The sequence below is a fragment of the Panthera uncia genome (assembly GCF_023721935.1).
Source record: "Panthera uncia isolate 11264 chromosome A3 unlocalized genomic scaffold, Puncia_PCG_1.0 HiC_scaffold_11, whole genome shotgun sequence".
In the NCBI taxonomy this organism is placed as follows: Eukaryota; Metazoa; Chordata; class Mammalia; order Carnivora; family Felidae; genus Panthera; species Panthera uncia.
Window position 1 is genome coordinate 58,450,174 of NW_026057578.1, and position 27,678 is coordinate 58,477,851.

General features: G+C 38.2%; 1 protein-coding gene across 6 annotated transcripts in view; it reads left to right on the top strand.

Annotated features, from left to right (window-relative positions):
• Positions 1-27,678, top strand: part of AFF3 (ALF transcription elongation factor 3) — a 565,834-nt gene that overhangs the window by 13,742 nt on the left and 524,414 nt on the right. The window lies entirely within an intron of this gene.

The window sequence follows — 27,678 nt, forward strand, 5'->3', positions numbered from 1 at the left end:
CCAGCCACCTGGATCTTCTCTCCACCTGAAGTCTTCACATGTGTTCCTCAGTCTGGAACTCTCTTTCCTCACCTGGCTGATTCCTTTCCTCACCTGGCTGGTTCTCATCTTACTTGTCACTTCCTCAAGGAGACCATCCGCATTCATGGCATGCTGTATTCTCCTGTGTACTTTCACTACTGTGATTGTTTTCATCAAAATAATACCTTTATCTGGTAACCATTCAATGTTGGGAAGAGACAGCCCCTGGCCCTTCTCCTCTGCACTCCCAGTACTGTTTCCCAGAAGTCACCTTCTTTTCATTCACCATTTATCAGCAGGTGTGCCATTCTAGGCACAAGGGATACAATGTCAGACAGATGAGACAGACAAGGTTACTGTTCTAAGAGATTGTTTACATTTTCATTTCTTCTGTTCTTTCCTCCATACAGACAATATACCTATAACTCTATTTTTAAAAGTGTATCAATACAGGGTATTATTTACAGACTCTTCAACATGAAAGTTGATAATTTAGCTCAGTCCTACCACCCTTCCCCCACAACCCAATCCTAGACATTCCCAGTGTCTGACATTTATATTGTCATCTTTTGTTATATTTGTTATCTATTGTTCTTCCTGTGTTCATATTTATAATTTCTAGTATTATATTACATCTATATTTCTCATTTCATTAACTTTTTATAATATTGTATCTCTTTATAATATTGTATTCTCTTTTATAATATTGTATATCTCTTTTATAATATTTATCTCTTTATAATATTGTATTCTCACTTTAAAAGATAAAATTATTGATGCCCCCACCATTTTATCTACCTTCCAAGTCTCATTTTGTCAGATAAACATATACCTTACATTTTGTCCTAAAGTTGCAACCATGTCTCCATGATTCATCCATAGATTGGTCAAGTCATGTGTTATAAGTATATTCTTTTTAATAAGTCTAACATCATAACTCCTGGGCCAATCAGGAGAGCATCAAGTTTCAATGGAATTTATCTCTTTGTTTTTATCCTCCAATATTGACGTGTTTTAGTTTGCTTCATATTTGAATTATGGTTTTACTAAACATTCAGATTTATTATACACTCCTTACCCTACCAATGATCCCTCAAGTTTCCAGTGGGTGCTGTTGGAGTTCTTTTTGCACTATGTGTCTGTGTGATTAGTTTTCCCCAACCCTGTCTTTTCTATCAAGTCCTGCTTTTCTCCTGGAAACCTCCATCCCCTATCTCCCCTCCATCCTTCTATTCCAATCTGTACTGGTTGCCCTCTGCATCTGTGATTCAATTGTCATGTTGCAAAATTTTCCCATTGCTATCAGGAGTTTGGATTGGCACTACAGATTCCTGGACCACACAAACGTCTTCTTGTTCAACTTTTGTTCCTCTGGGTATATCTTCAAATGCCTTTAAAGGAAAGGATGTATGGCAGATAAACTTTCTGAGATCTTTTTGTCTGAAAACATTATTCTGCTCTCATATGTGATTGACATCTGGCTGGGTATAGAAGCCTTTAGAAGTTTCTTTTTATCCTTGGTACTCTGAACATCAAAGATGTTACTAGGTATGGCTCTCTTTTCTTTAATTGTTGTGGGCATTCAGAAGCTCTTTTAATTCTGAAGGATTTTGTCCTTCAGCTTTGGAAATTTTTTCTTCAAGTATTTTTTGATACTTTTTTTCATCTCCAACACCACATGTGAGACCTCCTAGATGGATTTTCTGGTTTCTAGACTGATCTTTCCTCTCATAGTTTTCAATTCTTTCTCTTTCTCCCTATATTCTAAGAGAATAGAAACTTTGGGTTTATTTTCTAGGCTTTCTGTAATTAATTTTTTTTCTCAACCAGTATTATTTTTTTTAATCTGCAAGCACTCTCTTTAATTCTCCAATTTTTTTCCTTAGCATTTTGTCCCAATTTTAAGGATGTTATATTTTCTCCAGAATGCCCCCACCAAATTAATTAGAGTACTTTTTGTGTTGTTTTCTGTTCCCTAATTGTCTTTTTTTCCTCCTTTCTGGGTCAGTTTTTTTTTTTATTGTTGTTGTGTGTGTGTGTGGTTTGTTTTTGTTCTTGTCTCTATCTTTCTTTTTCATGCTGCAGTTCTCCTTGTATGTCTGGTAATCCTTAATTTTGCATTTCCATTTAAGGGAATAGGATGAAATGACTTGTGTACTTCAAGTGTTTATTGTTTGTAGGTCTGTTTTCTGGCTGACTCTCTCTTCTTTAGAACTGTGAGTAGAGTGGAGTAGGGTGCTTTAGGGTAGGAGAATGGTGAGAAATAATCATCCTGAAGACTTCTAAATGCTAAAATGAGGAAAGCTTTAGTCTAATACTCTGAATATTAATGCCATTTTACACAGAGGAAACTGAAGCTCAGAGACCTGCCTGTGCTTAAATAGCTCATAAGTGATAAAGCCAAAATTTGAACCCCAGTTTGCCTGATGAACACATATAGTCTCATTTGACAAAACCAAACAAATTTCTGTGTAAATTGAAAATTAGTGTTAAATGAATAATTAGTTCTGTCTTTGGTGTGAATATCTGCTTTCATGTGCTATCTAGTTCAAGCTTCTGCCTTGATGGTCATATCTACAGTGGCACACCAGGGACTCTGCACCTTGCCACTCATATAACAAGCCATCTTTTTCTCTTAAACAATTAATCTACTCTCTGCTATTAAAGAAAATGAGATAATTAAATTTCACTCGCACTCAGAAGGCATCTAAGCAGAATTAACAGTTTCAGAGGAACTATGTGCTATGGAACTGGAGGGAATAATTTATTTCTGAATTGGGCAGGTCCTGAGATGGTAGAAATTTCCTTAATTATTTTTAGTAGATGTTAACAAAGCCACATTCTTTCTAATTCTAAGGTTCATGTCTACTTCACTCTTTTTAAATCCCTTTTATGAAAAAACTGTTGACAACAGATAATGATTGTGTTATTAGACAATTACTTCTAGAAATTCAAAAATAAGCATTTATCACCTAGTATATACCAGACACTATGAAATTAAACATTGTTTTCCTAACTCAACATTTCCCACACCTTCCTGGGAGGTGGTACTAGATGTTGCATGAAGAATGCATTCCAAGGTCAAATAAGTTTGATCAAGTTTGGGTTAAGTAAAGTTAGTTTTCCTTTCATTGCTAATATTTGGAATCTCTTGGAGATTCACAATTTTGGAAATGCACATTTTTGAAAATGCTTAATTTAGAAAACACACATTTTGTTAGACATTGACTTAATTTATTAAAGAGCCATTTTGCTTTCCTCTCCTTTCCAGAGACAAGTTCTCAATTACTCATGCTTGGGCCATCTCTCTCAGCCACGTGGCTTTTCATTTCAGAGTAATATTCAATTTTTACTACTTTGGGTTGGGTAACCTCACTATTATATTCATCTTTATTCTCTGCTTTTGTATTATGACCATCTCTTAATTCGCAATCACCTCCACCCCTGCGTTCTTGAATAATGCTGTATTTTAATACAGTTTCCTCATCTATAAAATATCGACACACAAACACATGAGGGTTTAGTGAGAAATGAAAAAGAAAAATAACAGCCTATTCTAATATATGAGGTGACAATAAAACCATTAAAATAAAATTTCTGATTTTGGAGAGTTCTTTATGACCATCTCAACCTTTAGTAAATAATACCCCATTGTGGTAAACAGCAAAATCAAAACTCTACAGACTCAGGGCGCATGGCTGCTCAGTAAGTGGAGTGCGCGATTCTTAATCTCAGGGTTGTGGGTTCGAGCCCCACATTGGGTGTAGAGATTACTTAAAAATAAAAATCTTAACAATGACAACTATACAGACTCAAGCTCTAATGACAGAGAATGACCAATTAAAAAAGGCTATAAGAGGATTCCAGTCGTGTAAATATGGAGAAGGTAATTTGAGACCATAACACTCAGCAAAATGCACCAATCTCTTGAACGTGAATTTCCCCAATTTGTGACAAAATATCATGTGTTTGTTATTACTTTGATGCCTCCTCCTCTATCCATCACCTTGTTTAGTTTATGGCATCACTGCCCATCCATCTGCCTGAGTGAGAACGTCAGAGTCATCCTCATTGCTTTGCTTGCCTTTCTGATTTGAACTAATCTCTTGTCACTGGCCAAACTCATTTAAGATCCAGCTCAAAGCCTTGACCAGCTCAGGCACTTTCTAACTAAATGTATTCACCCAATAAGCATTCTTTGAGCATTTAGTGTGCCAGGCATTGTCCACGATTGCTGACTGGTACTATACAGAGCAAATATATGGGAAATTCATTTATATACCCTTACTGTGGGCAGCCACTGCTGTAGCTGACATGACCCCTCCTCCTTCATCACCATCATCTTTGGAATAGATATTTTATACCATTTTACCTTCACACCTAAACCTTGATATTAGTAGTCCTTGAATCTATTTCTACACAGACTGGTCAGATTATATTAAAAGGCTGGAATAAAGTGTAGGACTGTTCAGTCTCACAATATGTTCTGAAAACATTTTAATTGTTTCCAGAAGTTAAAGGGGGGATTTATTTCCACTACTCAGGTAAGTGAGGGTAACCAGAACTATATGCGTAAATGTGGGCCTAACCCTCAGACCTCAGGCTTCTAGTTGGTTAAGTATTCACAGGGAATAACCAGAACCAAAATCAAAACCAAAACCTTGTCTTAGTAGGCAAGGCAGCAGGACCTTTAAGTAACTTAATACATTTTATTCTTATTATAATTTCATTTCTCCTCCATAAAAGAGCTTCAAGTGAAATGACTACTGTGGAAGGCCTTGGGTTGGGCTGTTAGAATCCTTAATGAGGGGGTACTTGGGTGGCTCAGTCGATTAAGCATCCAACTTCAGCTCAGGTCATGATCTCACAGCTTGTGGGTTCAAGCCTCACATCGGACTCTGTGCTGACCGCTCAGAACCTGGAGCCTTCTTCAGATTCTGGGTCTCTGTCTCTTTCTCTACCCCTCCCCTGCTCACACTCTGTCTCTCTCTCTCAAAAATAAATAAACATTTAAAAAAAAATTTTTTTAAAGAATCCTTAATGAGGGTCAATTCTGTAACATGGTTCCCATCAAATGTGTCCAGTCAGAGTTCTTGTGGCAACACATATTCCATTTGGGCTGAGAAGGTTAACTTTTCACAGTCTTATACTTGAAAAAGTGTTACCTTTCATTTTGTCAATTAAAAGTTTCTCTAAGGAGCTTCTCAAGACCTGATAATGCCTCTTCTTATGGATTATTTATTAAACATCATCACTTACATGACCAGGTGATACCTCTTTGCTGCCAGACTCTTTTCTCCATGTTCTTATTGGTTGGTTTTGATGCTTGCTAACCTGATTGTTTTAATTAGATCCTCAGCCTTTATTCTTAGCAGGATAGTCTTTAAGACATAATCTGTCCCATTCTAACAGAGCAGTTCTGTAGAATAACTACAGACCTATTAATATGGTAGGTGTTCCTTCAAATCGTCACAATAGCTTCTTCCATAATAAGCTGAATCTGAGTTTCTCTACCTAATACTCTACACAGGGGGCATACATATAGGAATGGCTGACATAAACCCCGTTGCTGGTTTGTAGCCTAAGGTTAAATACTTTGCCCCTGTAAACCACAGTTCCTCCCCTTTAAAACAGGGTAATGACAGTGCCTACCTCATTTGGCTGTTATGTGAATCAAATGGGAGCATGCATGCATATTGCCTGCTACATTGTAAACACTCAATACTTGTTAGCGACTATTAAACCATAATTAACTATTGTTAAACCCTCTTATTGTTGTGCAAAGTATGCCAAGAATAATATGGCATTGTTTGCTACTTTTATTGACTTTTCACAAGGTTTTGACTCTAAGGTCAAGACTAGGTTAGGACTTACCCGGCAAGAGGTCAATGAAGATTCCTAGTTATTGATGTTTAAATGAACGTGCTTTCAAGTGCCCAACAGGCAAAATTGGCAGGGATAGTCTCCTGAAGGGTAGATAATCTCTAGATATATAAAAACAGGGCCAAGTGGTTAAAAGTAGTACCATAACAATACGGCCCCTGAGGGTAATCATAGGGACTTTTTGCTAGTGCCCCTTTGGCCTTACCTGTGGGTAAAGAAGGAGCTAGTATAAACATTAAAAACAATTAGGGCAATTGTAGAAACTCAGACACATGAAGGCTTACACATCCATGCATGGAAGCATGCTCTAGGGCTACATGTGGGCAAAGCCAGAATTTTCCTTAATTGGAGTTTTTAATTGACCCCAGAATGCAAGGAAGTATTCCACTGGGTCCCTGAATTCTACAGCATAAACACTGCTAAGATTTGGGTATGGGAAAATTACAAAGCAAGTATTGCCAGGACCCCAAAGCCATGACCTAAGAGTTCTTTTCTGAAATACAACACCAGAAAAAAAATCATAATTATAATCATTTTAAAGCTAAAATAGTTGTCTTTGGCAGATATTATTAAATATTTAAATAGTTTATATTCAATAACAACAGTTGCCATTTGAGTGTGCTTACACTAGGTGCCAACTCTGTATTATATGTTTGCAATATTATTCTATTTATTTGTCAACAAAGAATCTATAATCATCATTCACATTTTACCAGTGAGAGAAGTGGGAATCAGAAAGTTTAAGTAAACTGCCAAAAACCATACTGCTAATAGAAGCAAAACAAGGATTTGAACCAGATTTGCTGGCCCCAAATCCTGTGCTCTTAACCAATACACAGGGTAGCTTACATCTATCCTATGAAGGTCATTGTCCAAGCAAATTACCCAAATCCAAATAAAACTTTGTTTTTCATAGCACATACACATCTATTCAATTTATCAAAAAAGTTTTAAAATAATTATGATATAAAGGCATTAGAGATATACAAATTGAGTGAACAATTGCAGAGCCAACCTCCAGAAGAAAAAAGAGATTAAAGAAAGTGAGTGTGGTGTTTAGGGTCACTTTTCCCTGGAGGCCAAATTCAATTTTGGAGGCAATCGTTGAGAGGCTAACACAAGATGTTGACAGCCTTCTGGGGCTCAAGTGGTAATAATGAAGTTAGTATCCACAAGAAAAAACAGCATAGCAAATTCCCATCATTTGGATTGGAATCATGAAGAGTGTACCCTAAAAGAAATGGAGACTTGAAAGTAGACATGCCCCTAAAGGATCTTCAAAATAAATTCCCCTCAACTCATGAAACTATACAGATATTCCTTAATTGCTAATGCTTCTATGAACCTGGCAGAAATGGATATCTTTCTCTGGAGAAAGATAACATTATTGTAATCCTCAAATTATTTCTGAAAATCATTTTGAAAATGCAATGTCCACCATATAATTTAAGAGAATAACTGGATGTAAGAAGGTAAGACAATATGAATGAAGTGTTTTCAGTAGAAAAAATACACCATGTAAATACACTCATAAGGGCTCCAGATAAAGGAGTCATGAGACACAAATTTTAAGATAACTATGTTTACAGCATCTAAATTGAAAAAAAAGATAAGACTGAGAATTTTAGCAGAAGGTGAGAAACTATAAAATGGAATCAAATGGGAATTCTATAATAAAAAAAGTGATACTCCAAATTAAGAACTCAGTGGATGGGTTTTATAGTGGTTTACATACAGCTCAAGAAAGAATTAGTTAACTGGAAGATCTATTAGAAGAAAATATTCAGAAAGAAGCCTTAGAAAGGCAAGAGAATTAAACTTTCAAAAGATGGAGTAAAAGACAGAAATTCTAACGTGTAAAAATTGGAGTCTCTGGAGAGGAAACAGAGAATGAGTCAAACTCAGTAACTAAGAAGATAATGGCTAAGAACTTACCAAAACTGGTGAAAGATATCAAACTCAGATAAGAAGCCCTATGGACCTCAAGTAGGATAAAGAAAAAACTACATCTATGCGCATGATAGTAAAACCTCTGAAAGCTGAAAACTGAAAAGAAAATCTTAAAAGCAGCCAGAGGAAAAAGACTTTACCTACACAGGAGCGACAATATAACTGACAACCGACTTTTTAATAGATATGACAGAAGCCAGAAGACAGTGATATAATATCTTTAAATTGCTGGGGAAAATTCCCTGTCAACCTGGAATTTTAAACTTAGCAAAAATATCCTTTAATTATAAAAGTAAAATCGAGAGGTAGATAATGATGGATACATCGAAGGCTGCTTCCCTCTTCCCATGGCACCACCAAATGTACAGTTATACACAGCAGTTACCTCTCAAAGAAATACAGAAACTATCTGAGAACCTCCTATACATCAGACAAATGAGAAAATACTCGCATTGGAATGGTAGGAAATGCCGAGACACACTCTTGCCATAAACCCCACCCCTGACACAGCATCATATAGTTGGGAGGGAACTCCAAATTCCCAGATTCTTCCTGAGGAGTGAAGGTTTGAACCCTACTTTTAGCACCCCAACTTTTTAAGACTCCCACTTGAAGGATGGACCCACAAAGCACCTAGATCTGAAAACCAATGGGCCTTGTGTTCAAGATACCCACAAGACAGTAGCAAACAAAGAAGCAGTTATTAATGGGCATGCAAGCACTTACTGTGCTATCCCCCTCAGACTCAGTACAGAAGGAGCAGGAAAAATCATCCATCTTCCAGTCTCTCTGAAGGGGTCTATATGCAAACTTTGAAAGCTGTTGACTCAGGATCATATTTCTAATTCAGCATACAACTTGAGGCTGGTTGTGATCTGTTCTTGAAACTAGAGGAACCAGCAGACATGTCCCTTTTGCTCTGTCTTTCTAGTATGCTCCAACTTGCCAGTATCTCCCTGGAAGGAGTTTACACTCACATTTGCATCCAGCTTTTGCACTGCTACCTAAGGGATGACTCCCCAGATCACCCAGCTTTGATAGGCAACTAGGCTTCCATTCACAAGCCTCAAAGACACCCCACTGCAGTTATATACCTGGGCCCTGTGCAAAAGTGGCTGATAGAAGCACCATTCCAGATGCTGTTTGAGGGCCTGGCATCCAATTATACTGCATCTAGGTGCTGAATACAATTCTTCCTTTAATGCACTGACAGGTCTTGGTACACCCTCAAATACAGAGAATCACTTAGAATATAGAAAGCATCTTGGATGATTACAAAGGTTTGAAAATCAACCAGGAGCTCAGGCCAGGCTGATTGACAAGTTTGATCTTCTAAAAAGACTACTCTGCCAAGGCTGGGAGAGATGGTTTTATCTAATGACCAAAACCAACATAAAAGATCAAGAAAAATTAATAGAGGAAAGTTCTTCAAACAAAAGATGAAGGTAAGGAGTGAAGGTTTGAACCCTACTTTTAGTACCCCAACTTTTTAAGACTCTAAGCAAATCCCCAGAAGTAGATTTACTGAAGTGGAGATAAGTGATTTACCCAACAGAGAGTTGAAAATAATAGTAAAAGATACTGTCTGAGGTCAGGAAAACAATGTATGAACAAAGTGAGAATTTCAACAAAGAAACAGAAAATATAAACAATTACCAAACAGAAATCACATTGCTAAAGAATACAATAACTGAGCTGAAAAAAATCAATAAAGGAGTTCAACAACAAACAAGATTATGTAGAAGAAAAGATAAGAGAGCATGAAAACAGACAGTAGAATTCAAAAGACCAAAATGAAAAAAGAATGAAAAGTATTGAAGATAGCTTAAAGGATGCATAGGAAACCATGAAAAATATATATACACATTATAGAGGTTTCAGAAGAAGGGCAGAAAGAGAATGGATCAGGAAGTTTAGTCAAAGAAATAATGGCTGAAAACTTTCCCAGCCTGAGGAAAGAAACAGATATCCGGATAAAGGAAACCTAAGCAGTACAAAACAAAATGAATTAAAAAAATCTTTTTTCACTAACACATTATAAATAAAGTGGCAAAAGTTAGAGATAAGGAGAACATCTTAAAAACAGTAAGAAAAAACAACTTGTTACATACAAGGGAACCCCCATAAAACTATAAGCAGATTTTTCAGCAGAAATCCTGGAGGCCAGATGGAAGTAGGAGGATATATTCAAGTGCTGAAAGGAAAACACTGTCAACCAAAAATACTCTACCCAGCAAAGTTGTTCCTCAGAATTAAAGGAGAGATAAAGAGTTTTTTCAGGCAAACAGAAGCTGAAGGAGTTCACCATCACTAGATTGGTACTACAAGAAATGTTCAATGGAGTTCTTGAAGCTGAAATGGAAGGGCACTAAATAGTAACAGAAAAACTTAAGAAAGTATAAAACTCACTAGTAAAGAAACATACAGTTAAATTGAGAGTACTCTAATGTTGTAATGGTGGTGGGTAAATCACTTATAACTCTACTCTGAAGATTAAAATGCAAAAGTATTAAAGATACCTGTAACTACAGTAATTTATTAATGGATATACAATGTAAAAAGATATAAATTGTGTTATCAAATATGTAAAATGAGGGGGAGGAGAGGTTGAAAATGTAGAGCTTTTGTTTGCATTCAAAGTGAAGCTATTATCAGCTTAAAGTAGACTGCATAAATATGTTTTATGTGAGCATCATGGTAACCTCAAAGCAAAAGCCTATAGTACATTCACAAAACATAAAGAGAAAGGAGTCAAAGCATAGCACTACAGAAAATCATTGAGTCACAAAGATGGAGAGCAAGAAAGGAATAAAGGAACAGACATTTTGAAACCAGAAAATAATAAAAGGCAAGAGTAAGTCCAAACTTACCAACAATTACTTCAAATGTAAATGAACTAAATTCTTCAGTCAAAAGATGTAGAGTGGGAAAAAAAGATATACAGTGGCCGAATGGATTTACAAAAAAAGACCCAGCTATATGCTATCTATTAGAGGCTTACTTTAGCTTTAAGGACTAAATGAACTGAAATAAAGGTATGAGAAAAGGTATTCCATGCAAATAATAATAAAAAGAAAATAGGGATAGCTATACTTATGTCAGACACAATAGACTTTAAGCCAAAAAGTGACAAGAGACAAGGAAGATCGTTATATAATGATAGAGGGGTTGACTCATCAGGATGATGTAACAGTGGATATTTATGTACCTAACATAGAAACATCTAAGTATATAAAACAAATATTGGTAGATTTTAAAGGAGGAAAGACAATACAATAATAGCACAAGACTTCAATACTACTCTTTCAACAATGGATAAATCATCGGGACAGAAAATCAATATGGAAAAATCTGATTGAAGCTACACATTGGATCGGGTGGACCTAACAGACATTTATAGAACATTTTATCAAACAGCAACAGAATATATATTTTTCTCAAGTACACTTGGAACATTCCCCAGGATAGATCAATTGTGAAGCCACAAAACAAGTCTTAAATAAATTTAAGGAGATTGGAAGTACCAAGGATCTTTTCCAACCCCAATGGTATGAAACTAGAAATCAATCAAAACAAGAAGAAAGCTGGAAAATTCACATATATGTGGAGAGTAACACATGCTACAAAACAACCAGTGGGTCAAAGAAGAAATAAAAAGGGAAATTAAAAGATATCTTGAGGCAAATAAAATTGAAATACAACATACCAAAACTGATGAGATGCAGCAATTGAGAAAAATACATTGAGAAGATGAAAGATCTCAAATAAACAACCTAACTTTATACCACAAGGAACTAGTAAAAGGAAAACAAATAGAACCCAAAGTCAGTAGAATGACAGAAATAACAAAGAATGGCAATAAATGATGGAGACCAAAAAGAGAATAGAAAAGAATGACGAAAGTAAGAACTGTGTTTTTTTAAAAGATAAGCAAAACAGACAAAACTTTAGCTAGACTTACCAAGAAAAAGAGAGAGGACTCAAATAAACTATAAAGGAAACCGGAAACATTATAATGAATACCATTTAATACAAATGATTGTAAGAGACATATGTACAATTATATGCCAACAAATTAGATAACGTTGAAGAAATGTACAAATTCCTAGAAATGTACAACCTAACAAGATTGAATCATGAATAAACAGAAGATCTGAATAGACGAATTACTAGTAATCAAAAATCTCCCAACGAAGAAAAACTAGCTCAGTCTTCACTGGTGGATTATACCAAACACTTGAAGATTTAATACCAATCCTTCTCAAATTCTTCCAAAAAATAGAAGAGGAAGGAACACTTTTAAACTCATTTTATGAGGCCAGCATTATGCTGATACCAAAGCCAGACGAGGACACTACAAGAAAATTATAGACCAATATCCCTGATGAGTACAGATTCAAAAATTCTCAACAAAGTGTTAGCAAACCAAATGCAGGCACACTAACAAGATCATACCATGGTCAAGTGAGAATTTATTCCCAGGATGCAAGTCACAAATCAGTGTGATAACCATATTAATAATATGAAGGATAAAAATCATATCATTATCCCAATAGATGTAAAAAAATCATTTGACAAAATCCAACATCTTTTCATGATAAAAACTCTCAACAAACTGGTTATAGTGGGAATGTACCTAAAAATAATAAAGGCCATATATGAGAAGCCCATAGCATCACAATGGTGAAATGCTGAAAGTTTTTCCTCTAACATCAAGAAGAAGACAAGGATGCCCACTCTCACCACTTTTCTAGAAGTGCTGGCCACAACAGTTAGGCAAGAAAAAGAAAGAAAGGCATACAAATTAAAAAAGATGTAAAATCATTTCTGTTTGCAGATGACATGATCTTATATGTAGAAAATCTTAAAGACTCCACCAAAAAACTGTTATAACTAATAATGAATTTAGTAAAGTTGCAGGATACAAAATTAACATACAAAATCAGTTATGTTTCTGTACACTTACAATAGTCTATCAGATAGAGAGATTAAGAAAACAATTCTGGACTGCCTGGGTGGCTCAGTTGGTTAAGTGTCCAACTTCGGCTCAGGTCATGATCTCATGGTTCATGGGTTTGAGCCCCACATCAGGCTCTGTGCTGACAACTCAGATCCTGGAGCCTGCTTCAGATTCTGTGTTTCCCTCTCTCTGCCCTTCCCTGCTTGCACTCTGTCTCTCTCTTTCTAAAAAATAAATAAAAACATTTAAAAAAGAAAGCAATCCTATTTACAGTAGCATCAAAAGAATAAAATATCACATTGTAGGCACTTAATAAATATTTGTTTAGTGACTGAAGTATGAAAAATAAATGATGCTAATGTGGAAAGATTACAAGTTAGTCAATGATTGGTAATTAGTATCTGTGTATGCTTTAGAGAATTATTAGGAACACCAGTATATAGTTTATCATAGTTTTGTTGGGAGTTTCTTTAATAATTTTGTTGTGTTCCATAACCTTCATTAACTAATCTTCTTATATTTTATATATATAAAAAAAAACCTGCAATACTTGTGAATAAATTTAACCAAAGAGATGAAAAATCTGTACACTGAAAAAGCACATAACACTGATGAGATAAATTGAAGTAGACACTAATAAGTGGAAAGATTTTGTGCTCATGGACTTGCAGAATTAATACTGTTAAAATGTTCATAGTATTTAAAGGGTTCTGTAGATTCAACACAATATCTATAAGAATTCCAATGATATTTTTCATAGACATAGAAAAAACAGTCCTAAAATTTGTATGTAACCACAAAAGACCCCAAATAGCCAGAGCAATCTTGAGAAAGAACAAAGTTAGAAGCATCACACTTGCTGATTTCAACTATATTTCAAAGTTTTAGTTATCAAAACAATGGTATTGGTATAAACACAGACACATAGATCAATAGAGTAGAATAGAGAGCCCAGAAATAAACCCACGCATGTAGTCATTTAATTTTTGACAAAAGAGCCAAGAATATATAATGGGGAAAAGATAGTCTCTTTAATAAATGGTATTGGGAAAACTGGATAGCCATTTCAAAAGAATGAAACTGGACCCTTATCTTACACCATATGCAAAAATCAGCTCAAAATTTATTAAAAACATGAACATAAGATCTGAAACTGTAGAACTCCTAGAATAAAACATAGAGAGTGCACTTTTTGACAATGATTTTTTGGATTTGGCACCAAAAGCAAAAGCAACAAAAGCAAAAATGAACAAGTGGGACCACATCAAACTAAAAAGCTTTTGCTCAACAAAGAAACCTATCATCAAAACGGAAAGGCAATATTTCAAAGGTAAGAAAATATTTGCAAACCATATTTCCAATAAGAGCATATCCAAAAAAAGAGAAAGAACTCATACAACTCCATAGGATGGCTGTTATCAAAAAGACAAGAGATAACAAATGCTCGTAAAGATAGGTAGAATAGGGATCCTATAAGCTGTTGGTGGGAATATAAACTGGTATTATCCATTATGGAAAACAGTATGGAGGTCTTCAGAAATTAAAAGTAGAACTACCATATGATCCAGCAATCCCATTTCTGGCTATATATCCAAAGGAAATGAAACCATTATCTCAAAGAGATATCTGTATTCCCATATTATTCACAACAGCCAAGGTATGAAAACAATCATGTCTACCAAAAGATGAATGGATCAAGAAAATGTGATATATGCATACAATGGAATATTATTCAGACTTAAAAAAGAAGGAAATTCAGGGTGCCTGACTGGGTGGCTCAGTCAGTTAAGTGTCCAATTCTTGATTTGAACTCAGATTATGATCTCAGTTCATGAGTTCATGCCCTGCACTGACAGCACAGAATCTGCTTGGATTCTCTCTCCCTCACTCTGCCCCTCCCCTGCTCACTCTCTCTCTCTCAAAAATAAATACTAAAAAAAGAAGGAAATTCTGTCATTTGTAGTAAAATAGGTAAACATGAAAGGCATATGCTAAGTGAAATAAGATAAAGACAAATAGTGCTTGATGTCACTTATATGTAGAAAATAAACAAAAAACTCCATAGAAATGGGTAATAGAAAAGTAGTTCCCTGGGTTTAGGAAGTAGGGGAAAGAGGAGGAGTTTGGTAAAAGCATACAAACTTTCAGTTATAAGAGGAATAAGGTCAGATGATTTGATGTATAACATGGTAAATATTGTTGATAACACTGATAAATAGTTGATATTTGCTGAGAGTAGATTTTAGACATTCTCATAGGCACACACAAAAAGGTAAATATGTGAGATGATAGATATGTTAATTAACTCAATGGGGGAAATTCTTTAACAATGTGTATGTATATCACGTCATCATGTTGTACACTTGAAATATCTTAAAATTTTTTGTCAATTAAACCTCAGCGAAGTTGAAAAACTCAAAATAATAATAATAATTATAATATAGGTAGAATAGATATTTTCAGACAAAATAAACTGAGAGCATTTATCACTGGTAGAAACACAATAAAGACTAAAGGATATTCTTTAAACAAGAAAATGATCCTAAATGGATCATTATGTGCAAGAAGGAATGAAGGACAAGCATAATGCTAATAAAAATTCAGTGTTAAGATAATAATGTTTTGGAGTATGTAAAACAGAACTAAATATATGATAACAATGTTACAAAAGTTAGGAGAGGGCTAAATAGACTTAAAGTGTTCTAAGATACTTGTATTTTCATGGATGAAGATAAAAACAAATATTAGACTTTAATAAATCAAAGATGCATATTTTGCTATCAAATGCAAGCATTAAAGAATACTAAAAAAAGAAAAACATAACTTCTAAATTAATAGAGAAGAAAAAAGAATAATAAAAATGTATTCAGATAATTCAAATGAAGATAATACAAAAAAGTAAAAGAAACAGAACAATCAAAACAATTAGAAAGCTTCTTGCCAGATAGTAGATTTAAACTTCAATACAAATGTAATTATATTAAATGTAAATGTATTAAAAACCCAAAAAATCAAATTTTGTCAAACTGTGCTGAAAACAAACAAACAAAAAAAAAAAAACAGCTATGTGCTATTTACAAGAGATTCATCTAAAACATAAAGAAAGATTAAAAATGGTAGAGTGGAAAAATATTTTTTCTAAAGAAACACTAACTCACGGAAACTAAATGCAGTTATATTTATATTAGGCAAAGTAGATTTAAAAGCAAAAATCATCATTAGAGATTAAGGGGAACATGCCATCTTTTTAACAAGGTTCATTTACCAGTATAATATAACTATTCTAAATTTTTACGTACCTAATAACATGACCTCAAAATATATAGCACAAAATGGGATTAGAAGAATACGTAAATTCCTAATTATAGTGGAAAATGTTAACATGTCTCTTAGAAATGAAAACAGACAAAATATCAGTAAGGATAAATAGCTTTGAACAACGTAATTAGAAAACATGAACAATTAGGGGTGCCTGGGTGGTTCAATTAATTAAGCATCCAACTCTTGTTTTCTGCTCAGGTCATGATCTCACGGTTCATGAGTTCAAGCCCTGCTTCGGGGTGGGCACTGACAATGCAGAACCTGCTTGGGATTCTCTCTCTACTCCTCTTTCTCTGCTCCTCCCATATTCTCTCTCTCTCTCTCTCTCTTTCTCAAAATAAATAAACTTACAAAAATAAAATGCAGCATCAATTCATGATTTCAATAAACAAATAAACAAACAAAAAGTATCTATGAAGTTAACTAATTAGGAGCAGAAAGCAAATTCCTTAATCTAATGAAAGGTCTACAAAGAATCCTGAGTTTTGAAACCAGAATAGGACAAGAGTGCCCATCATTACTTCTTCTACTCAACATTGTATGTAAAGTTCTAGCTGATAAGTTAAGGTGTCAGGATTGCAGACAGGGGAAGAAAACAGCCATCATTCACATGATGATATTGTTGAATTATTGTGTACATTTGAAATAATAAAACTACATTGGAAATAATAAAACTACAGAAAAATTATTAGAGTGAATAAATTAGCTTAACCAGACATTTAGAGAAAATAAAAGCCTAACAAGTGATATGCATGATCTCTACAGAAGGATGTGAAAAATTAATGTAAGTAAAGGGAAATCTAAATAAACAGAGGGACATAGCATGTTCAGATATAGAAGATGAATCATTGTTGGAATATTAGTTCTCCCCAAACTGATCTACATATTCAAAAGTATTTCTGTCAAAATGCTAATATGTTTTTTTTCTGTGGGTGAGTGTGAATGTGTGTGTGTGTGTGTGTGTTGTGTGTAACCTGACAAGCTGATTCCAAAATATTACTGAAAAACAAAGGGCTAGGAATAGAAGATTATCTTTTTTAAGTTTTTATTTATTTAGGTAATCTCTACACCCAGTGTGGGGCTCAAACTCATGACCCCAAGATCAAGAGCTTCATGCTCTTCCAACTATGCCAACCACACGCCCTGAAGATTATCCTAAAGAAGAACAAGGTGGGAGTAACTGGCTCTATCAGCCATCAGAGTCTTTTATAAAGCAATAGTAGTTAAAGTGCGGATCTGACCCAAGGAAAGACAAATGGACCAATGGAAATGAGAGGGTCGCTAGAGAAAAAGACCTGGACTAGAGCCAAAAGAGACACCTTATCCTGACCAGTTGTGTGATAGCTTCCCCTGAGTCAGGGACTCTCCCGACTACTTCACACCAGTTAATCTTCACACTGTCTTGGGATGGGACAGGCCATTGGAATTTTCCCCCCAGATAATTCTAATCTGCAGCTGTGTGAAAACCACCTCCCCCAACACATACACACACACACACACACACACACACACACACACACACTCACACCTCTCTCTCTCTCTCTCTCCTAAATTTCAATGAACAATGCAGTTTTTGCTTTTGTTTTTTTTTTTTACTTATTTAAGGCTCATTAGGATGCTGGAGAATGCAATTACATCATATTCCAAAACTTTCTGAAATCCCATTTAGATATTTCTCTTTCCCCAAATTTCTACTCCTTTCCCTTTCTCTTCTAGCTGAGTTATTCTTTTCTTCCTGTACTCCTGTTATTTTTTGTTTTATTTTGCATAAAAATTTTCCCCTTCCCTGTTTCCTTCTCCTACATCTCTATCATCACCTAGCTTAGCAAACAAAAGTTTTTTTGAGGACTTACTGTTATAAAGGGGAGAGAAAGAATGAAAGTACTTCTAGTTTAATGTTTTCCCCTGCCACATACAGCTGTGCATGGCTTGCATTATCTTCTTTTGTGCATATTTTCAATACTATCAGGACAAAAAGAAAAAGAACCTTTTCATTTTGGAATGAACTCAAGTGCTGGAGACTAGCACGGTGCAGACTGAATGAGTGCAAATGCTGGGCTCTAGGTGTGCTGCTCAGCCAGTCTTGCAACAGGCCTCAAGGAGCCAGCATCCACCTACCCAATTAGTGAAAAGGTGCCTCATAGCATAAAAGTACTTTGGCAGCCCCAGCTTCGTGAATGTGACCCAGACAGCCACACAGGACCCCACACTTAGAAGGGTCCTGTGCTTGTCATTATTTGAAATTCTTACTAATTTATGCACAAGGGGCTCAACATTTTCATTTTGCTCTGGGCTCTGCAAATGATGTGGTTAGCCCTGTGCTGAGGGAAAGGGTTTATAGTGTTGCTTGATTTTACAACAACAAAAAAGAAAAACCTCTGGGCTGAGTGCTTTGTGAAATACTTTCTCTGGTTTCTCAGAAACCATTTCCTCTTTTCAGCTCTTAGTTGTCCCCCTGGGTTTGGCAGCTGCTGTTCACTTGCTGCTTTACTGAATCTCTGATGTTCGTTTCCTGCTCACTTAAGATGTTTTCACAACGGCAAAACAGGTTTTTTTTTTTTTTTTTTTTTTACCACCTGGCTCCAGTCTCTTGCCCTGTCCTTGCCTCCTTTTCCCTTTTCCCTTCTCCCTTCATTCTGCTTCTGCTCCCAAATGAACATGACCCACTGATTGCCAAAACCCCCCATCCCAAGGCAAGGCTTTGACCACACAGAACCTTCTCTGTCATTGGAAAATGACATGCTTTTTGTCTTTGTGCTCAGTTGTGTGCTTTTCCTTCTGCCTGGAATGCTCTTCCATCACTACCACCTACCCTACTTTGGCTTTCATTCTTTTAGATCCAACCTACATGTTCTTTTCTGTATTAAGCCCGTTAAGAGTGCCTCAGGCAGAAGTTGTCACTCATCTGCTCTTGTTCTGATAGCTTTGAAGACACACCTCTGTCATAGCAGGTAACACAGAATGGCATACAGAGGTTGTTCTTCTCTTTCATCCTTTCCCACCCACCTTATTCTGGAGAAGCCCATTCAGGACTTGGAATACAACTCAGTCATTCTTTCTAGAAAGTTCTTCCTGAGTACCTAAACTTCTCTCATCATAGCACTAATCAATGTTATAAGATAATCAGTGAGACCATGTCTGTTTCACTTAGGGTGGCAACCTGAGTGCCTAGCATAGTTCTGAGCACGTAACTGGCTCAATAAATATTTGTTCAATTCAAGAATGAGTAAGTGAATGAAGGTGTATGTGCATTATTGTCTAGACTGTGGGCTTTGCAACTTTTTTTTAACTTCTCCCCCTCTTTTCTTATTTCTTAACCCACTGATTGGCATGTACTAGGTATTCAATAATTTTGTTCAGTAAATAAATATCTGAAAGGACTTATGTGACCATGGAGCCTGAGCCCAAGGCCTGGGCTTGGGTAAGTATCGCCAGTGACTTCATCCTTGACTTGGGGTTGTATTCTTTAGAGGAGGATGATAGGGATGACAGCATGGGGATCTGGGCTGACGCTCACTCAGGACCAAGAGGATGAATCTCCCTTTATGTTGCAATAAACCTCATATTGTTGTCTAGAGAGTGACAGAAAGTAATGCTACATTCATAAAAATGTAACTGTCTGTGCTAAGTATATAGAATTATAATAAGCATCACAGGAAGAGTTGGAGCTTTGGAAAAGCAGTGGGAACCATCCCTTGAAGGAGCTGCTGTCTTTATTTAAGGGTGAGCCTGACCCTTAGACTCATAGCTTTAATCAGGGCTCCTTCCTGTCCTCACTGTCATCTTCCTCCTATGATCTTGGGCTCCCATTTTCTACCTCCCAAAGTGCAACTTCTTCTTTGAGACCCAGCAGGGAGGTATCTTTCTTTTGAGGAGTTTCCTGCCCCCCTGTCTTGTGACAGGCATTTTCCTTCTTGTGGCCAGTTCAAGTTCTTTTTGAAGCTCCTTTTTCCAGGAAACCGATGATCGGGTGGAAGAAGGTGGGGTTTTTCTCATTCCCCTGTCCACGTGCTGCTTTTAAGAGACTGGCTCTCCTTCTCTGTACAGTATTCCCAACTGGATAGGGAACTCCCTGTTGCAAAGGTGCCAAAAAAATTATGTGAGCCCACAAGTCTCAGCATATGGAGCACAAAGAGAAGGAATTCAGTGAATCTGAGCTCTAATTGAGTACTTACTGCAAGTTAGTAATGTGCTAGAAAGTTACGGGGAAATCAATTTGGGATTCATAAATATAATGAAGAATGTTGCTCCCGTCAGAGCTGAGCTCTTTTAAAATGGAATAGAAAGCCTTTCAAGAGAGTGAGTTACCTATCATTAGAAATGTTCATGTGTAGGCTGAACATACCAGGGCTGATCTGGAAGGAATTCCTGCACGGGGTAGAAGGTTGGCTAGAGAGAGCCTCTATGGTTTCTTCCAAATTTCAAGCTTCTGCAATTTTATTATGGGGTTGTAACCTTGTAATGCAGTTTATATTTCAAAATACTGTACTTAATTAGTTGTTTTGCTAAACTCCTTCTGAAGTAAATCAGCTTCATACAGTGGTAATTAGTTTATTGGTAGAAACAATGACTGAGTCTGAAGCATGCATATTTTTATGTATGTGACAAGGACACAAGAAAGGCTGAGTATTATTATTCATACACTGTTTTCCAGAAATGAGATTTTCTAGTATCCCTGTGAGGATGTAACACTAACTTAACTAAGTTAATAAATAACATGAAAATAAACAATCATTAATATGGAATATTAAAAAAATGCTGAAGCCAGATTAATCGATCTTCAGACAATTGAGCATAGTTTCTTACACTTGGAGTGAACCCAGAAGATTCTGGCAAGATTATACTTAAGAAGGCACATGTAGCCTTCTCCAAATCGCAGTTCATCCTCTTGCAGTGCTGTCCCTGCTGAGGCACATAGTATGAGACATCTGGAAGACCTGAATTTATGGGCAGAGTGTTGGACACACTGGAGAGACCATGACTTCTCCATCGGTTAGCTATAATGATAAAATAAAATGACTACAGTGGCTCAGCCAGAGAGTCTTACTTTGTCCCCAAAAGTCCAGAGACAGGTAGGTGGTTCAAAGATGGTATAACTGTGTGAAGAAACCATCAAGGGTGTAACCTCCTTTTAACTTCAGATCTGCCAACTCTAGTTTGTGGTTGTTGCCCTTTACGTTCAGGATGGCTGCTCCGCCTCAGGCCTTCAAGTACATTCTAGACAAGAAGCAAGTGACCTAGAGGAAGAAATGGTGCCTATTTCAGGAAAGCAAAACTTTCTAAGAAATTCCAGTGAACTTGAACTTATGTCTCATTGGCCCAAACTGTTATATGCTTAGTTCTTGCTGTAGTAGAGCCAAGAAAATATAGTTCTTTCAGTTGGGCTTAGTACTTCCCCAAACCAAACTTAGGTTTTGTTAGTAAATAAGAGGAGGATACATACTGGAGAGGCAACCATTGTCTGTATCCTGATGAGGTAGACTCTGCTCTCTATTTCGTTTTTTTCTGGATGGAGGACTTTTGCTAGACTTTTGAGCTACTGGAGATGCCACTACCTGAAAGACCTTGTGAGGATCTTATACTGCTGCCCTTTGTGCATGTCAATATTTAACCCATCAACACATAATTTTGAAATTTTTCTGTCTTCAGGCTGTGAGCCATAGTTGGTCCATTTGCAACCTCAGTGTCCTCCAGGGTCTTCATGGGGACAATCAGCCCCATGCTTGAATACTTTCTGGTGCTATAGAGAAAAGAGTCTGGCACCTAAAGTCATGTTATGAGTTCTTTCTCACATTTCCCCCCAGACCTAAACCAAGTCTCTTCCTCTTGGACATGCTGGTCTTGCTGTCTGTTAACAGAACAGCAAGCACTCCTGTTTGGAACAGACCAACACCTTGAGATTTGTTTAAGCCAAGGAGGAGGTCCTACCTTTAAACAAAAAAGATTTATGGCTTTCCTGATGTACTCCAGGGATTCCTGTCTGACAGTGCTCAGGAGGAACCACTGAAAACAGAATTCTAACATTTTAGAGCTGTCAGAGACAAAAAATGACAAAGACAAAAAATGTCCAACTCAGCCTCTCACGTGGCAAAGGAGGGCACTGAGACTTGAGAGGATGCGTGTCTTACTCCAGGTGTGGTACGGCAGAACTCAGAGGTCAAAAACTAGGGGAAGGAATATTGCATGGGGAGAGGTAGAGTGCTCTCACCTTCTGAGTAGATTTGTATTACATTTATTATTTAAGCACCTACAGGCATGGGAATACTTCAATGCTATAGACAATTAAGGCAGAAGTTAGTATAGTGTATACTATAGAAGTTAGTATATAAGTATATATAAGTATGTAAGTATAGAAGTTAGTGTATACTATAGAAGTTAGTATAGTATAGTGGTATAGTGTTGTGCCTGCTTAAATCTAATCCCCTCTCTTTTATGCTCTGGTTTGGGATGCTTATCTGCTTCTTAAGTTTACTCCCCTGTAAAATAAAAGCAATGGTAACACACCTCATGTGGTTTTAGGAGGAATAAATGGAGTTGCCACTTAGAACAGTACTCAGTTATAATATAGAAATATTATAATATAGAAATGTTTGCTATCATTACGATTAGTCATCTTCTCTTCTCAACAGATTAAGAGTCTTTGAATCTTGCACGATGGCCATTGCACACCTTGCAGAAGCACAACAAAGAGCCAGTGGGGATATTAATTTTAAGTCAGGATGGTTGGTCCTTGTTACCAGCACCAAGGGATTCTCCTATCACAAATAATGGGATTATCCCCCAAGTAGGTCAGGATGGCACAAAATACATGATCTGTGATAAGAAATACTTTTCTGATCTACTTTTATGACTATCCTATGCCTTTTTTGCCAGTATTTTAATTTTCAGTAGATATGCCTGCTTTGTCTCTTTTCTTTTTTAAAACGTGGTCAGCTTCACATACTAACTAGTCTTTTGTATCAGCTATATAAGAAGCAACTACCACTAAAGACGTTTGCATGGAATTCTTACACCAAATCAGCTTTTTCTTAAAGATCTCTTTAATTGGACAATACTTTAATTCTCTAAACAATGTTATGGTAGTTGACCACATTTTGAAATTATCTTTGTCTTGTTTGGTACTTGAGTGGCATGAAAAATTTCCCTCTGCTTCCTTACCCCTCTCCCAAGGGGTCATTTTCCCCGCTCTTTTCTCTGCCCTGCCTGGCCTCTGACCCTGCCCAACTCTGCTGTTTCCATGGGCTTCTGAATCTAATTAATGTCTCAGTGGCTATATAAGTGAATTATGTAGGCAGGAGGATGTTGGAAAGTTTGAGGAAGGTACGTACATTCCTTAGGGAAAACCTGGTTTTGTAAAAAAAAAAAAAAAAAAGTATACACACACACACACACACACACACACACACACATATGGAATGCACTTGGAGGAGGTAGAATGTTAGTAACATACTTATACTCATTAAGTATCTCTTGCCTGATGAGCAGATGCAAACTTAGGAGCTTCTCTTTTGACATGTGGGCAATAATCAGTCATTATAGAATCCGGCTGAGGGGACAGATAATCCAAATATTGCCACCATTGCAACACAAGTGCCACGCAACTAGGGTATTGGCACCCCTTCCCCTCCCCCTCCATTTTGCAGCCAGTTCACAGCCACTTGTGGGAAGCATGTCCTTAGATAATCTCTGAAATAACCCTGGCTACTAGGGCCACAAGTCCTTCTCAAACTCTCCAGGGTGTGAGCAGGCAAGGGGGAGGGGCCACAGTGCTGAAGTTCTCTGCCAGAGGATACTGTCAGAGAGCCCAAGGCAGAGATGGTCCCTATGCCCCATGTTTCCATGGAAACATAGGAGGAGTGATGACAGCCAGCACAGCCACACCATCTGCTCAGGACCTGGTGAACGATGAGAAAAATAGAAAAAGAAAGGCACCTCAGATCCTAGGTTAGAACCACTCTGAGATACCAGTACAGAGGGAAAGGCACTAGAACTCCTAGTGGATTAAAACCCAAGCTGTCCTGGGGCTCAACATATTAGCATGTAATTTGCAAGCAGAAAGCCTAGGGGGCTTATCCTGCGATCCCTAGATACAGTTACACTCAAGAAGCCTCTGGAAGGAGAAGCAGACTGTGATGCGTCTGCAGCCTAGCTGGAACTGGAGAGAAGGTGCAGTGACAGTGACAAGCAATGCTGCAGGAGGTGGGTTGGGGGCTCCCCTGACCTTCCAACAGGAACACCTGCACGGCTGGCTTTTAGCCAGGCATAATTTTCTGGGGGAAGGGTGGGGATTATACAAGGAAAATTTCCACCTGGCCACTCGCAATCGTGACCTTCTGAGTCATAGCCACATCTTCAGAATCAGACATGAATTAACATAGCCATGCAAAGTTTCTCTTCTCTCAATTTGTACCCAAAGAGAGATCTTTGTTAGACGCCACAGATTTGCTTCTGGGTCCGTTTTGGAGGCTTTCAGTTCTAGGTTGGTGGAATGTGAGTGGGGTCCTTGCTGGGTGCACTCGTAGGCCTGCCTCAAGACTGATCAGGGTTCATTTCTCAGCCCTTTCTGTTCATAGATCTAGCTTACAAAAAAGCCAACCCTGACTCAGGGAGCCAATAGCTCCTCCCTTAGCTAACTCCCCCAGCAGCTCTTCAGAGCTGGGTGGTTTCATTCAGCTCTCTGTAGTGTTATCTGCATCTATCCAGGGAAGGGGGGAGGGAGTCCCTCAAGTCTGAAGGTCTTTAGTATGCATGGAAGCTACATCTGCTTTATAGGAAACACCAGTTCTTATTTTTAATTTAGGGAGTCTCTTACTCCTTTGCAAAACAAAACAAAAACAAAAACCCCAAAACCTCCCTTTTAGTTCTGGCATTCTAATCCCAGGAAGTCCAAACTCTTTTTTGCTTCTTATTAAGGATTTAAAGTTTTGACAGCTAGATTGAGCACTTGTTTTGGTATGTGTATCTAGAGTCTAGAAGATAATGGGAACATCTTAATCCACCAGGTAAATAAAAATAATAAAAAGATCACCCTATAAAGGTTCTCATTAACTGCTCTACATCTTACTTGCAAGTGCTATTAATTTATTTCTATGACAACTTAGTAAAAATGCTACCTACAGGTATGATTTGGGTTTCTTCAAAAGACCATATTCTCGGGGTGCCTGGATGGCTCAGTCTGTTGGACGTCTGACTTCGTCTCAGGTCATGATCTCACTGCTTGTGAGTTGGAGCCCCGCGTTGGGCTCTGTGCTGACAGCTCAGAGCCTGGAGCCTGCTTCAGATTCTGTGTCTCCCTCTCTCTCTGCCCCTCCCCTGCTCATGCTCTCTCTCTCTCAAAAATAATAAACATTAAAAAAAAAAAAAGACCATATTCTCCAACTGGACACTATACACAAAAATATACACTGGAAATAAATGTATTAACATAACTTCCTCTATGTTACAGGCCCCAAACAGAAAATAAGGGCTATTCCTGAAGAAAGATAAATACCCACACTGAAATTGCTTTGGGCTCAAAGTACATTCATGTATTAACATGAGGCACTGTGTTTAAATGCAAATATAAATCTACCCATTACTATGTGACTTTTGAGGAGAGGCCTTTTTTTGAGTAAACCACTCCACCAGCTCTATACCCCCCAGCGCTTTCTCGCTTTCCTTTTCTGGGACCATCTATTTATCATCAGTCTCTGTGGTGGTGAGGGCCAATCTGTATCTTTAAGCTTCAAGCCCAGGATGGGACTCCCAGTAAACATGGTTCTGTTTGTTCTCCAGCAGCCCCTCTTTGTATAAACAGATGTGGTGGGAAGGGAAGGAAAGCCAGATCTCTGTGAGGGGTGGGAGGTCTCCTTTCTGGAGAAGCTTCCAGGCTGCAGCCCTGAGCACAGGGACAGGATGCATTTCTTGTTCAGGCAGGGGAACTTGCAGTTCTTCCAGAGAGGGGCTGTTCTCACTCTCCTCCACCCTCCACCCCCTTCCTTTGTTCCTGGGAATGCTGTCTGGATGTCTCAGGCATCTCACTTTTGCCAGAGCAAACATTTCCAACAAGGCTTATGCTAAGGAGATATTAGGAAGACAGATTTTTTTTTTCTTCTCTTCAAATGCACTGTAGATTGGGATTTGGGAAGTTAGCCCTTCACACCACTACTTTCTCCCCTATTCACATTCTCTTTGTTCTTTTGTAGCCATGTTACTACCTTCAACTAATGAGGGAGGAATTTTAGGGGCTGAGAGTTGTCGGCTTGTAAAATAAAAATTCCATTTTCTCAAACTATGTTGATACTCACTCTATCTTAATTGTTTTGCATTTTGCACATTAGTTGTGGATGCTAATAAAGGAAGGACTATCTCAGAGCTGGGGGAAGACAAGGGGGCTGAACATTTTGTAATCCAACCCAGATAGGTAAGAATTCTTATTGGTCTTTTCTTCTTCCACATGTTGTCCAGACTTAGTTGGTTAATCCTCATTCAGAGGTCAGGGAGGTGAGGAGGACTGATGGAGGGATCCTGTGACTTCTCTCCAAGGGTCTAGATTTCTGGTGGCTCCAGTCAGTGGTCCTTCTTGTTGAGAATGAACAAAGGGGAGAGTATGGGAAAGGCCTCCGGAACCACAGGGAATTGGGGGTTTGGTGCAAGTGATGGAGTATAACCACACTGCTCTGTACCGTTGTCTCCAGGAATTCTCTGGAATCCTCAGTGAGGCTCCCAGAGCTGTGGCCAAGAGGACAGGAAAGTCAGGCAACTGAGGGAGGGTTCTGGTTTCCGCCAGCTGTGGTGGAAAAACAGGGCCATGGTCCTGATCTAGGCACGGGCTTCTCATCACATTTGTAAAAGTAAGGGAAGGGGGGAGGACTGTTCTTAACAATCAAGGAAGTCATAATAAAAAGGACCTGATTTTTAGCAGCCACAAGGATACTCTGTCATCCTTCCAGCTGACAATATGCCACTCTCCAGACAGGAGATGGGGCGAGAAGTTAACAGTCTACACCCAGAGGCCTGTCCCCTCTCCCAGTAAGAAATAAAAAGAAAGAAGGTTAGTTTCCAGGGACGGCCAGCTGGAGAATGCTGGGACCCCCGCTGTAGGCCAAACTGCAGGTCCTGTCAGAAGAGGTTTCCTCCCTTTCACTTAACTTACTGACTCCAGATATTTTAAACGATTTGTTTACAGCGCGGGTGCAGGCAGCTCAGTTAACTCTCCCGGTGCCTGGGCGGCCAGGGAATTTCCCAGCACGCCCTCCAGTTCTGCAGCCTGCACTCCGCCCGCGGGAGCGCCTGGCAGGGTCCGGGGAATTCTGGGCCCCCAGAGAAGTGCGTGCTGCCCGGGCAGGGCCGGGTGGGGCCGGGCAAGGGCGAGAGGCAGAAGATGCGGCAGGCCGGGCCCGGCTCAGCATCCCGCTGCGCTCGGCACCGCCGCCTCTCCCTTCTCCCCGGCTCGCAGGACCGCCCCGGGCGGCCCCGGGCGGCGGCGGGTCAGACGGGCCTCGGGGTCGCAGGGCGAGGGGGCGGCGCGGCCTGCGAGCGCCGCGGGACCCCGGTGAGCGGCG